We start from the raw sequence: 14,360 nt of genomic DNA on the forward strand, positions 1-14,360 counted from the left end.
AAAAAACAAAATAAAACAAAACAAAAACCCAAAAGCTCAAAAACACATTCACACAAAACCAAAAAACAACTAAATTCCTGTTAGTGAGCCAAGGAACTGATACTGGAATCAAGTTAGAGGTCATTGCTAATTTCATGTTGTGCTCTGACATGGAATTTTCCTGGATTATGCAAATATTATAAAGCCCCATGAGCAAGAATGAGTGAGCAAGGATGGTTCTTGGAGAATCCCATGTAAAGTATGGGCTTTAGATTTTTCTTTACTGAGCTGGAATAAATATGCTAAGTATCATAGAATGTTCCTCCTAGCTAAAATTACTAGTGAGGCCAGAAGTAACATTTTGGTACAATAAACAGCAAAATTGTTCTGCGATCCTTTATTAATTTCTTTGGGAATGAAGGCCTGTGTAGAGAACAAATCATTCACTACCTAGTCATTGGTACACTTTTCTAAGAGAAGAGTAAGACTTGTAAGTTCCCTGATGCAGAAAGATATTTATCTTCCATGTTTAGAACATGGAACAAAGACATCATTGATAATGATTTCTTTGTTGATTTTTTATATTGATTATTTTTCTCATCTTCTTTTTACTTGATCACTACAAGCTTTTATTTTATTTTATTTTGCCTACAATCCTTTTGGCCATTTTGAATACATATCACATCACAAATATTATCCAAAGATTTGGGGGAAAGGCAATGGTTCTATTAGTAATCACAGACACGGGAAAGGGCATATTGAAATCCCTGTCTGTCCTCCCACTTATAATTTCTTTCCCTTTTTCGAAGTCATTAATTTAGAGCAATGAGTAAGGCAGCTATACTGGGAACTAGGATTTGTTAATATTCTGTTAGACAGTTTTCCTATCTCTGTGGGAAAGACATTTTCTGGCTCTAATCTACTTATTGTATCAGATCATTGACTGAGAAAACAGAAGCTTAGAGAGATATTGAATAAAATTCAAAACAAACAAACAAAAAAGAAGCCTAGGGAAACATGAGCAGACTCTTCCAAAAGAAAAAAAAAACCAATAAATATAAACTAAGTAAATTATTTTCCCCTCAAAAAGGTTATTTATTTAATATTTGGGCCATATCATTAATTGGGAGGTGTAATAGGCATTGAATATTTTTTAACCAAAAATTTTAAAAAAGCCATCTGATTACATTTTTTTATTTGTCGTAGATTAAAATCTCTGCGTGAGCTATGCCTTCTCTATCTTCCCCTTTACATAAGTCAAATAAGAAGTTTAGACAATCATCTGTCGAGGTAAAAGCACTTAGTTATGAAAACTTGGGGAGAAGAACAGAGTGTTCAGGTAGTGTTAGGAAACAAATCTTAAACCCCAAGAATTTCATGGGATTTAAAATTGTTCAGATGATATGCTCCCTAAAACTTTATATGGTTTGTATAATTGTTGCTAACTTGTTATAGAGGAGAAACAAGTACATATGGATCTAATTAGGCTCCAAACCATAGAAAAGTGACTTGAGAACATTGGATGACACAGCAGGATTTGTCTATTCTTATTAATTAGATATTATTGATAAGGGACTCTAAAGGTGAACACTGTTACATAAAGACTAGTCTTGTAGAGAGGTCAGTAAGCATGAATTTATGTATATTTAAGGAAGTCTTCAGCCTTTCTTAATCTTAATGGGCTGAATTTTCCTACTGTATATTTCCTGTATGGTTTTGAAACTCCAACCGACTTTTGAGTTGTCATTGTTTAAGATAAGTTTTCAGGGGCGCCTGGGTGGCTCAGTCGGTTAAATGTCCGACTTCAGCTCAGGTCACGATCTCGCGGTCCGTGAGTTAGAGCCCCGCATCGGGCTCTGGGCTGATGGCTCAGAGCCTGGTGCCTGCTTCCGATTCTGTGTCTCCCTCTCTCTCTGCCCCTCCCCCATTCATGCTCTGTCTCTCTCTGTCTCAAAAATAAATAAAACGTTAAAAAAAATTAAAAAAAAAAGATAAGTTTTCAAAGATGAATATGGATACTTTATAACTCTATTGTTGGACTCTAGAGTTTATTGTTATAACTCTAGTGTAGAAGATATACATACATTCTTTGAAATAAAGTTTAATGCAACATTTTGATAATTTCTACACTTATATGGGGATTTTTTTACAGTACAGTCCTATAAGTGTTTTTTTCTTTTCCTTATGATTTTCTTAATAACATTTATTCTCTAGCTTACTTCATTGTAAGATTACAGTATATAATACATATACAAAATATGTGTTAATTGACTGTTTATGTCATAGGTAAGGCTTTAGGTCAATAGTAAGTTATTAGTAGTTAAGTTTTGGGAGAGTCAGTAATTATATGCAGATTTTCCAACTGTTGAGGGAAGTTGGCACCCTTAACCACCACATTGTCCACTACAGTAAAACCTTGGTTTGCAATCATAAATTCATTCCAGAAACATGCTTGTAATCCAAAGAACTTGTCTATCAAAGCAAATTTCGAGAACCATTGGTTCAGTTATGATGAGGTGACATTTGGCCTCATGCACTACTCATATTGCAAAACATCACTTGTTTATCAAGTTAAAATTTATCAGAAATGTTTGCTTGTCTTGTGGAACACTCACAGAACAAGTTACTCGCAATCCAAGGTTTTATTGTATATATTTTAGTTACCTTCCCTCCTCTTAGTCTGTATGTCTCTCTCACTTTGAAAACTCAAGTAATGCAAGGAGTATAATAGTAACCTAATTACCTACTTCAGTAAGGAGCAGTTGATACCTAGGGGTCGTGAGAGAATTTTATGTAACTTTGAATAAAGCGTTCTACATTTTCCTTTTGTGTGAACAACATACACAACAGGAAGTGTATTTGTATGTAAGTACATATAGCTAAAAGCTTGGAGATCTTCAAATATTAAGGATGTAAAATTCCTTCATTTAAAAATTTTTTCATTGAAAATGTTCATATCAGTTGTTAGGGAATTTTTTTGTGGATGTGAAATAAACCTTTAATTTGATAATCTCCAATAAGACACTCTGCTTTCATTATTCATTTTTTTTTGTTTTGTGATGCTTTTACTTGGATACTGAAGAATACCTATATTAATACCATTTAACTGTAATAAAACATTTCTTTCTAATTAACAAAAGGATTTCCTTCAATGAAAAAAACAAAATCCATAGAGGGTTGAAAAGAGAATACAAACATCTATCAAATATTATATAGACTGCTTATAATTTTTCATTTATTCATTCAATACTTATTGATTACCTGCTTGGTATTAATTTGAGGAAAGGCAACATGTTGTAAAAGTTTATTTCTTAATTGGTGACTTTTCTTTTTGTAGAGAAGATTTATTGTTCTTTAAATTCAGCTCAGTAACTGGGTTCAGAAATTATTCAGGAAAATAATTCTGCAGAGTTCTTGTTACAGAAAATTACTCCAATCAACTTCATTGTATCTTTATTCAATTATTCTCACTTCTTCCTCTTCCACTAGTTTGGATAACAACACACACAAAATGACACCCCCTGCCCCAAAATCTTTTCCAGATGATGAGGCCTATGATGGTTAGTTTAATATGATAATGTAAAGGTTACAGTGCCCAATTAATCCATCAAACACTAATCTAGGTGTTGATTTGAAAGTATTTTGTAGATGTGGTTAACATATACAGTCAGTTGAGTTTATTTAAGGAATATTATCCTGGAGGGGTCCCTGGTTGGCCCAGTCGGTTAATCATTTGACTTCGGCTCAGGTCATGATGTCACTGTGCTGACAGCTCAGAGCCTGAAGCCTGCTTCGGGTTCTGTGCTCCCTCTCTCTCTGCCCCTCCCCCACTCACCCTCTGTCTGTCTGCCTCTCTCTCTCTCTCTCTCTCTCTCTCTCTCTCTCTCTCTCTCAAATATAAATAAACATTAAAAACATTTTTTAAAAAGTATATTATTCGAGATAATCTGGGTGGGCATGATCTAATCAGTTGAAGCACCTAAGAAGGGAACTGAGGTTTCTCTGAGGAAGAAGAAATTCTGCTTGTGGATTATAGTGATAGCTCCTGCTGGTCAGTGTGCAACTGGGCCTTTCTGATAGCCTGCCCTATGGATTTCTCACTTGTCTAGCCAGCTGCTATATGCATAAAGCAGTTCCTTGCAATCTCTATCAATCTGTGATAAATAGAAGGACAGATAGATAGATAGATACATACATACATACATACATACATACATACATACATGCATACATACATAGATGATAGATAGATCAATCCGTCTCCTATTTCTTTTGTTTGTCTGGTGGAACCCTGACTAATACAAGGCCATAATGCTATGTAACTGTAATTATTAGCAACATATTCATAATGTATTCATAAATAATGATTCATAAAGCCTCATATTTTTCCTGAAAGGTAGGATGTATTAACCATATGTTTCTGATGTTTTGGTATCTTGGGGGCCTTGTTAACCTTGAGAGGACTGCCCCTTCCAGGTCTAACCAATTCCAAGAGATGGAAAAGGACTTGCCGGCAAGGCTCTCTCTCATGTGGGTACCATCCACTCCACAGCACACACACCATCCACCTCTTCTATCAGGCTCTCACACTCAAGACCAGTTTTCTCCTCCCCTAATCAGCACAGGGCCATATACCAGACAACTAGGGACAGCCCCTGTGCCCCAGAGCCCACTGAAATTATTCCAACTAGCCAATTCTTAGTCTGCTTTGCTGTTTCTTCCCAGAAACTACAACACAGTCCTACATTTTTCCTTGCTTCCTCTCCCTCTTGACTGCTACTGTCACTTCTCTGTGGCTCCATCATGGAGTATCACATCCCCTCCTCTTGGGATCTGTGAGTCTAACCAACTACCTTTTCAATAGCAGTCATCCCCTGATCTGTCGGCCCGCCATACCTGAATAATAAAATCTGCATTTTAAAACAGAGGGAAACATTTTAAATATTTAGAGGTACACTACAACAATGTTTCTAATATTTTAGTACTCTAAATCGTGAGTTCATTTTGCTTTAAGGATAGCATATATCTATATACCCAAGCTTCTTGTTCTTTTGTTTTAAATCCCATGTGTGCCTTTCCAATTATTTTTTAAAACATATATTGTTAACTTTAAGCAATAAAAAAGACTCTGGAATATAGTTTCTGGTTCTTCATTGGTACTTGGCTGACTTTATATTTGGGATCCATTTATAGATTGCCCAGTAAATTAATATATGAAAAGTGCTCTAAATTTATTTTGTTTTTGTTAGTGTATGTGTGGGCAATCTTTACTGTAACAAAATTCCCTGATTTTCACAAATACATCTTTCATGTACACATACATCTTTCTCAAATACATCCTCAGATACACTCAACATACTTTTATCTGTGTTGATGCTTTAGATACCACAGGAATATTTGAATGTGCATTTTCCTTATCTGTGCAACATCTATATATAGTTTAAACTGAAAAAATATTTTATTTATATGCTACAAACCCAAACTTCAAAAAATTGATGTTATTAATAAATCTTTATTTTTAATATTAATTGTTTGGTCATTTTTTTTAATGTTAATACTAGCTTGACTGACTTCTTTCACTTTCCCGCTTGGTAGTTTGATCACAGGTAGACATAGGAAAAGTTTATAAGATGAGAGACATTGATTCATAGCTGGAAAAGAAGTGAGTGGATGTACAAATTTTGAGTTTTATGTTTATATCCATCAACAGGTGTACATAGTCTTAAAATAATCAATCCCACCCCTCAACTAACCTTCTCATAATGAATCTGCTTTCATACATCAGTTAGCAAATATTTGCCACTTTCTCAGGCTTGGGATGTCTGCCAACTGTTTGATTTTGGCATTATTAATATCTTTGTATAACAGTGTTTGTGCAAATTATTTGACTATTTAATGTCATAATGTCTTTCGAAATGAGTAGAAAATTAAAAGTGTTAAAAAGATGGAAATATTAAGCACATTAAAAGTGAAACTTTTAATCCATTTGAATGTTCATTAAATTTAATTCAATTATGAAAGAAAATAAAAGGCTAAATGATATGAAATTCTAGAAATCTGTAATTGAATCCAGTTTTGAAAGGTGAGGCTTAATGATACCTATATAGAGGAAGTTATTAAACTGTGGTTTGAGTAATAATTAATAATATTATAGCTAAACATTTTGAATGCTTCTCTCCCAAACATAGACCTAAGGTTTATAAATGCATTGTAGGGGGTGCCTGGGTGGCTCAGTCAGTTATGCATCTTACCCTTGATTTTGGCTCAGGTCATGATCTCATCATTCATGGGTTCGAGCCCTACATGGGGCTCTGTGCTAATGGTGTGGAGCCTGTTTGGGAATCTCTCTCTCCCTTCTCTCTCTCGGTCCTACCCTGCTTTCTCTCTCTCTCAAAATAAATAAATAAGCTTAAGAAAATAAAAAAAAAATGCATTGTATAATTTGATTCCCACAATAACTGTATGAAATATAGGCCAGGAAGTGTGAAGGGCCTGAGATTTTATTCCATTTGCCAACTAACGAGTTGGCATGACACAGATTAATGAGTACAGGTAGAAGATACAGACTCTTGAATCAGAGACAATGAGCTGCTTATTACAGAAACAGCAAAAGCCAGTGTCAGTGTTTATACCAGTTCTATAAGCCCAGATTCTTACAGGGCAATGCAATGAGGGCCAAGTGACTCTTGGGTTATATTAATAGCCAGGAATCCCAAGTTGAGGAAAGCTCAGTCCTTGAAAGCAGCTAGAAACAAATCTTCCAAATTCTTGCCCTGGAGGGAGACATTATGGTTATTATTCTAAAAAGCAAAAGGTAGTGCTTCTACCCTGGCTCTGTCTCTATCTTCCAAGGTTGTTTGCTCTGCAGACATTTTTGAAAAGATAGTTTTGAACAAAATGCTGTCAGGACCTTGATTCATAAGACATGTAGAAATAAGAAAGACCCATGGAACACTGCGTCCCAACAATGATTTATTATTTCCAGTTTTATGAAACTGAGGTTTCAAGACCTCAGGTGACTTGATCAGTCACAAGAACTTGTATCAAAACATCATTCTAGTTATCTAAATGCAAAGGGAAGTCCATAGTTCTGCCTACCTATTGATAGGATTATAGGTCACCAGAGAATCTTTTGTTTGGAGAAGATTGCCATTCTCTTTCCTCTGATTACATTTTGTTATCTGTGGACTATGCAAAAAACAAAACAAAACCACAGCCTCACAAATTCCAGACTTAATCCACGTGTAACCCCTTGCAATATTTTCAGTCTTAATATCTTCTTCCAGATATTAGAAGTGATTTCTCTTTATACTCAGTATCACTTCAATTTAGCTAAAAAAGTTAGCTTTCCAAATATACATAAAATTAGTTTGTATGATTTATAGCAAATGGAAATTGAAGTTGTTAACATTTGAAGAAGTTGTAGAGATTGGATAACCTAAAGGAAAACAATAGCAACAAACTCAAGAAGCCTGTATATTTTCAATAAGGAATTTGTAAAAAGTTTTAGTTTTCTGAAAATGGAACCTTAATTTAAAACCTTCAAGGTTATTTGTTTTCTTTTAGACACTCAACTATTAATTAAGCACCATTTCAAGAATGCACCGTATATTAAAATATAGCACCTTCTCTACATAAGCATCAATGTCAGTGCTATTCAAGAAGACAATCAATGCCTCACTTTCCATTATTGTGAAAGTCACAGTGGAAGTATAACCTTGTGCTTGACGTATGATAAAGGAGCAGAAGGGGTGACCCTTGGACTGGAGTGGCAGAGACCACAGGCCTTGAGTGGAACTTCTCAAGTGGACTGGAATCAGTGGGTTGATAAATAGAAGAAAGGAAGGAGGCTTCCTATCTTCTCTTGTTTATCTTGTTGTCACGAAGCATGATTGTGATTTAATCTTTGCTCTAAATTACATGTTAACTATGCTTACTCTGACATGTTAATAATATTGGGGGAAAAGAAGAAGAATATTCAGGAATATTTGGGCTTAGAAGAATTAGTTTCTAGTAAATGGCACTTTTCCCATCCTTCAACTGCTGTTTTATTGTAAGACAGTAAGTTATGCAATTTCATCTTGTAAAATGGTACTAGACAGCAGAGTAAACTTCAAGGTGTATATGTGACCTTGGGAGAGTTTTACACCTGTACTAATCTACAAGTACATGCACATATGAAGAGAAAGTGTCTTAGCATTTTCACTCAAATACAAACAGAACCATCTACCAACCAGAATGCTTTATCGGTTCCCCTGAACCTAAACACCACATGCTCCATTCTATATATGGTATATGAAAATTTGGTTGAACTCTACATTAAATTCTACACAGTGCTGGGGATTTATTGAACAAAATTAACCAGTTGTATCCTTTGAATTGTACATGGTGCTCCTAAGGTGCAGATTAAAATATCAGCAAACAATTCCATCATCTGATCAGCTGCCCCTAAATTGTAAAAACTCTGTACCAGGTCAGACTTAGTCCTTAAATCCTGTTCATTTCTTATCTGTATGAAGAGAATGAATAAATTTTTCTGCAATTTATATAATGTAACTCAGAGAATTGTTTCTCATTTTCAGGCAATGTGTAATTCAGCAACTGAGTGAAAATGTACTGTATCAATCGTAAGTTCATTATATGAATTTAATAGATGAAGATACTGTGGATACAATCCCAACTCATAGTTCCATAACTGCATAAATCACATCAAATTTTGATTATTTCAAGCGTGCGTAAGAGAGCTAATGCTATAACACCCAGGTGCTTTTTACTTCATTTAAACAACAAAAAAGGATATAAGGCATTTAAAAGAAAGAAGGCATACAATGTTTAGAGATTTCATACTGAGAATCAGTGATTATTGCTCTTCTTTTTCTATTTCCAACGGTGAAGGACATTATCTTAAGAGCATTAGCAGATTTTAGCTGTGAAGGAATAGCCACCTGGGGCCTGGAAAGAATGTCGAAGAAGCTGTGGAACCAAATCATATTGGAGACGTTGAGCCAAAAGAATCAGAAGGAAAGGAAGTCACATAATTAGAGCTGGTGAAGCCCAACATGGGGAGATAAAATGTGATGAGAAAATGGTAGTCTTTAAAATCTTTGAAATAGATGGGAATGCTGACTCCAACACATGGCAGAACAAGGCTAAGAAAACCCTGGCACTCACTCTGAAAAACGTGTATGCATATGTTAAATGGTAATGGAGGAGCCCCCTCTGTGGCTCACCCCAGCTGCAGTGGTTTGTCGTTTTCAATAAAAACTTAATGCCTCTCCCAGAGAATGAGTGCGTGCTCTGGTTCATAAGGGGATAACGCACTGGCCTTATTTCCAATGTCTGACAGATCAGCAAATACACATAGGCACTACTGCCTATTTGCTATTTACTACTACGGTAAATGGCAAGCCATAAAACGCGATCTGTTTAAATTGCATTTTGCAAACAATCCTTACTTCATGCCATACACTCTGCGAAACATTATTATTATTTATGAGGTGCAGTTAAGGGTGCCTGGTGCTGGGAGAATTGTGGATTTCTTTTACATTTAATTTTGTGAATGGAAGGGACCTGAAGATTATCTTGTTGGGGACTCTCATTTTATGGTAGAAGAAACTGGAATGTTATAATAACTTGACTATGATCATTCAGATAACTGGAGATGGAGGCCAGCTACAAACACAAGTTCCTAGCATCTTTTTATTTTAAGTGTTGAACTAAAATAGCCATGTTCCTATATTTAAAGCAATTATTCCCAGTGAGTCAGAGTCATTGTCACCATGAATGAGCACTTTGTGCCATTTAAAAAAGGAAGTGTGTGTATATATATATATATATATATATATATATATATATATATTATACACATATGTATATATATGTATACATATCACTGGTTGTCACAATTTAGGTATTTTGTCATTGAGAACCTTATTAGTCAGGAATAGGTTTTTAAGGTTCATCATGTGCAGTGACTGGGGATTATGATCCCATGTTTCTATTAAGGGGCTAAAATAAAGCATCTCCCTAGATCATGAAAGTAAGACAGAAGATACACCTGTTCTCTGGGATTAAGCAATAAAACACAAATATAATAGATGAGAGCAAAAATGTGTGAAATTTTTTTCAAAAAGGCAAAATATTTCCTGGGCCCTTTAGCCCTGACTGCAATCATATTTCCATAGATTTCAAATCACCACATGTTTTGATGTCATCACTTGACTTTCTGCCAGGCATTTCAAACTAAAAGTGAACTCATGGTTTGTCCGTCCAAAGCAGCTCCTTCTTTCCTTCCTTTTCCACCTTTCTGTAAAAAGCTCCAGTAGCATTCGTATTCAGTGACCAAAATCTAGGTGTTATTTTTTATTTATCTGTCTACATCCTTCATCTCCAAGTCATCAGTACATACTGCTCACTCGTCCTATAAAACATATCTCAAACCATCTTCTTTTTCCATTTCTGCTACCACCACCCTAGCTGGCCCAAACCCATTTCCTCTGTCCTTGACAAATACAAAAACCTCCTGATTGTTTTTCTCAGTTCTACTTGGACCCTTCCATGAATCATTCTTTGTACAGCAGTAAAAGTAATTCTTAAAAATATAAATACGACTTGGGCTGCCTGGGTGGCTCTGTCAGTTAAGCGTCTGACTTCGGCTGAGGTTATGATCTTACCGCTCGGAAGGTTGAGCCTTGCATTGGTCTCTCTGCTGTCAGCATGGAGCCCACTTCAGATCCTCTGTACCCCTCTCTCTCTGCCCCTTCTTTGTGCTCTGTCTCTCTCAAAAATAAACATTAAAAAATTAAAAAAATATATAAATAAGACCACATAATTCCCTTGATGAAAAATAGTGTAGGGCTTCTCATTATATTTGGTACAAAGCAAACGATAAATTTCTTTCCCAGCTTTAGAAAACCCTACAAGATCTCTGTACTACCTATTTATTTGAACTTCCTCAGTATCAATTTTCCCTTCACCATCTGAACTCCCATTCTATAGTGCTTCTTAAGTTCCTACAAGAAGTCAAGCCCATTCACCGCTATCAGGCCTTTCCATGATCTAGTTCCACTGCTAAGAACTGACTTTCCCTATGGATGTATGGGTGCTTCTAATGGCCATTTAGCTTAAATGTCACCCTTTAGGTCTTCCAGAACCCACAATCTAAAGTACCTGTATAACCTTTCTACTCTTGGGATCATTTTTTTTCCCCAGGATTTCACAAAGAAGTAACAGAGTTCCTTGCTAGAAGCCGCCATCTTGTCTCCCTGTTCTTTCTTCCACTCAGCTGTGGAGGAAATAAGAAAAAAAGTCAGTTGTGAAAAATGCTCTGGAGAAAGTTAAAACAAAGTGAGTAAAGCATAATCAAATAATCACAGGAGCACACCTAAGGCATATGTCATTACACATAATGGTAAGTATTGTGAAGGGCATTATGAAGTATCATGAAGAGTGATATGGTGCATATATACACTCTTCTCAGTGGTCCTACCTGTGACCAATGGGACCACCTATACCTTTGTAGTGATATTGGCACAAGTGCATTAGAGGCCTGTGAATGGTCAGGAACAGCCTAAACCAGTCTTTCATGTGGATTTGTAAGCCATACTTGCATTTTCATTAGCCTGGTGCCTGAACCTATTTTTGACTGATAATGAGGTACCAGGGGCAGGTATCTCATTACTCATTCTCCTGAGCTGTGAATTTTAGCAAGCCTACATGGTTGGGATTTAGAGATTGGATGTCGTTAGCACACAATGGGCCTGATTTCCCCAATGTCCTGAGTTGAAATTGGTTTTATTATTCCTTGATTTTATTATTTTTTTGTAATTACTTTAGGAAATTGTGATGAGTCTATTCTGGATTCCTTTGAGAAGTAATATAATCCCTAAAAAGAGAAGTAAGTTGGTATCAGAAAGAGGAAGAAAGACCAACACACCTGGATTGAGCATTTATTACGTGCCAAATTGTTAGGTACTTGTTACATGTTCCCAAACTACACTGCATATACCTTTTATACTCATTGTACTTCATTTATGTGGTGCTGTGATTAATGTTTAATTCAAAAAGTAGATAATCAGAAAGTGAAAGCATTGGTTTTTCTTTTTTCTTTAACTACCTGGCATTGTGTCTGACACATAGAAAGTGTTGGAATGAAATTGTTGAATATAAAAAATGAACATGTTATTTCTTTTAATAATTTCCATAATTTCACTAAGAGGTAATACCACTACCCAGAGATAAAAAGCTAACATTTTGTTACATAACATTTATATAAATCCTGTGAACAAGTAAAACTGTATCTGTGTAACTCTGTTGAATAGTTGCATAACATTGAATAAAATCTATTACATAAAAATACCAATATTAAATGGTCAGTTCCCTCCTAGTGAAATTTAAATTGCTGCCATGTTTCCACCATTCTAAGTACTTCTCTAGTAAATACACATGTATTTTGTGTGTGATTTAAAATAGTCACCTTATCTTTTAAAATCATTCCTGGGGCACCTGCGTGGCTCAGTCAGTTAAGCATTTGACTTCAGCTCAGGTCATGATCTTGTGGTTCATGAGTTCAAGCTCCACGTAGGGCTCTGTGCTGAGATCCTGCTTCAGATTCTGTGTGTCTGTCTGTCCCTCCCCCACTCACACTACCTCCTTCTCTCTCTCTTTCTCTCTCTGTCTCAAAAAATAAATAAACATAAAAAAATTAAAATTATCCCTAATTTTTAATTTTTTATTGTTATTGTTTTTGTGTTTGCACTCTTTTATCTTCATTAGGCCAGAGAGTGGTTTATCTGTGTTTTGGGGTTTTTTTAAGGAAACAAGTCTGAGATAAATATTTTGGCTATACTGTTTGTAGTTTCCTAATGCATTTACTTGTATGCCAATATTTGATAAATTCCTTCTCTTTTTACTAAATTCTTTGTTATTCTTCTCAGAACTGCTCATGTGACATACTTAATTTACTTCTTCCTTAAAAATAAAAGCATTTACAGCTGTGCATTTGCCTCTAAATAGAGCTGGGGTAACATCTTAAATCTTGATAATTCATGCTCTAAATTTTGGCTTTTGATTTATACTTTGATGCTTTGGTGCTTTTATACTCTGATGAGATTGTAATTGAAATAAAACATATGTACAGAAAAGTTCCCACATTATGACTGCACACATCTTATGTCAGAGTGAAGTATTGGCAGTGGAGAGGAATGGAAAGAGAAACAGGTTTTTCCTGCAGATGGACATAAACACTTGGGTTTGTCTTTGCTTTTTCTCAGGACCCAAAACAGTGGCTCAGCTCAGTAGGGGGAAATGGAAAACCTTTGGAGTAGCTGTCATTATCTAATCAAAACCACCTACTCTTTTTTTGTTGTTGTTAAGTGTGATTGAAAGTTAATTGATACAACAATTTCCTTGGGCATCTACTACTTGCAATTATCAAAGTCAGTAACCATAGATCCTTTTACAAGGAAGCTTCAACTACTGTGAAAATTTCATGTTAAATTTTTTTCTTAATATTTATTTATTTTTGAGAGAGAGAGAGAGAGAGAGAGAGAGAGAGAGAGAGAGAGAGAGAGAAAACGTGCACGCCCGCACCCGCGAGCTTGAGTGGGGGAGGGGCAGAATCCGGAGCAGGCTCCAGGCTCTGAGCTGTCAGCACAGCGCCCAACACCTGGCTGGAACTCATGAACAAGGAGATCATGACCCAAGCCAGAGTTGAATGCTTAACCAACTGAGCCATCCAGGCGCCCCAGAGATCTCATGTTATATCTTGTTTTGTAGTTATCTGTGGTTGAAGTTTTAGAGGGATTGATATATTATTTCAAGGGATGGAATTATTACTGTCAATTTGGAAATAAAAATATCTTCACAGAGAAAGTAGCTCTTGTGTGCAGGTTGATAATCACCAGTTGAGGATTTCATGATACATATAAAGTTTAAAATATTAAATGATGAAAAATCTGTAGCCTCATACAAAGGATCCAACAGAGAAGAAAAAAATAAGGATGCAGGGCACTGACATTCTGGTAAAAGAAGAAATTTAGATAAAAACAACCCAAAGTTCTAGGCTTGAAAAAAAGTTTCTTATCTTTCTTTAAAAATTGAGAGTAAAAAGGGCAGATAGAATGCCATTTTGAGAGAGAGATGGGAGAAGATACTAGATGCATATTTGTTGCAACAACATGGTAATGTGATTAATGAAAAGTTTCTACTAGGCATAAAGCTTCATTTAATGGCAAGGAATATAGAAATGCACAACTAATGCAGAAAGTGAAGAATATAAGACCCCTTTGTCATTGTAGTCTATCTTTTTTATACTTTTGTAGATTCTCTAAACTCTTCTGAAGTCTCAATCCATGTGTCTGCTGCCCACCCATTCATAATTA

At 35.6% G+C, this 14,360-nt stretch overlaps 1 long non-coding RNA gene across 3 annotated transcripts in view; it reads right to left on the reverse strand.

Moving 5' to 3' along the window:
• Window positions 1-7,528: 7,528 nt before the first annotated feature.
• LOC132670165 (uncharacterized) overlaps window positions 7,529-14,360 on the reverse strand; it is a 76,298-nt gene continuing 69,466 nt past the window's right edge. The window contains exons 4-6 of one of the 3 annotated variants that reach the window (XR_009606478.2): window positions 11,149-11,263; window positions 10,653-10,758; window positions 7,529-8,952 (exon numbers count right to left, since the gene is read on the reverse strand). This is a non-coding gene — a long non-coding RNA (uncharacterized LOC132670165). Of the gene's footprint in view, window positions 8,953-10,652; window positions 11,264-14,360 lie in introns of all 3 variants that reach the window. The other 2 variants (XR_009606482.2, XR_013555999.1) reach the window with 2 other exon arrangements.

This window comes from Panthera onca, chromosome B3 (genome assembly GCF_046562875.1).
Source record: "Panthera onca isolate mPanOnc1 chromosome B3, mPanOnc1 haplotype 2, whole genome shotgun sequence".
Classification (NCBI taxonomy): domain Eukaryota; kingdom Metazoa; phylum Chordata; class Mammalia; order Carnivora; family Felidae; genus Panthera; species Panthera onca.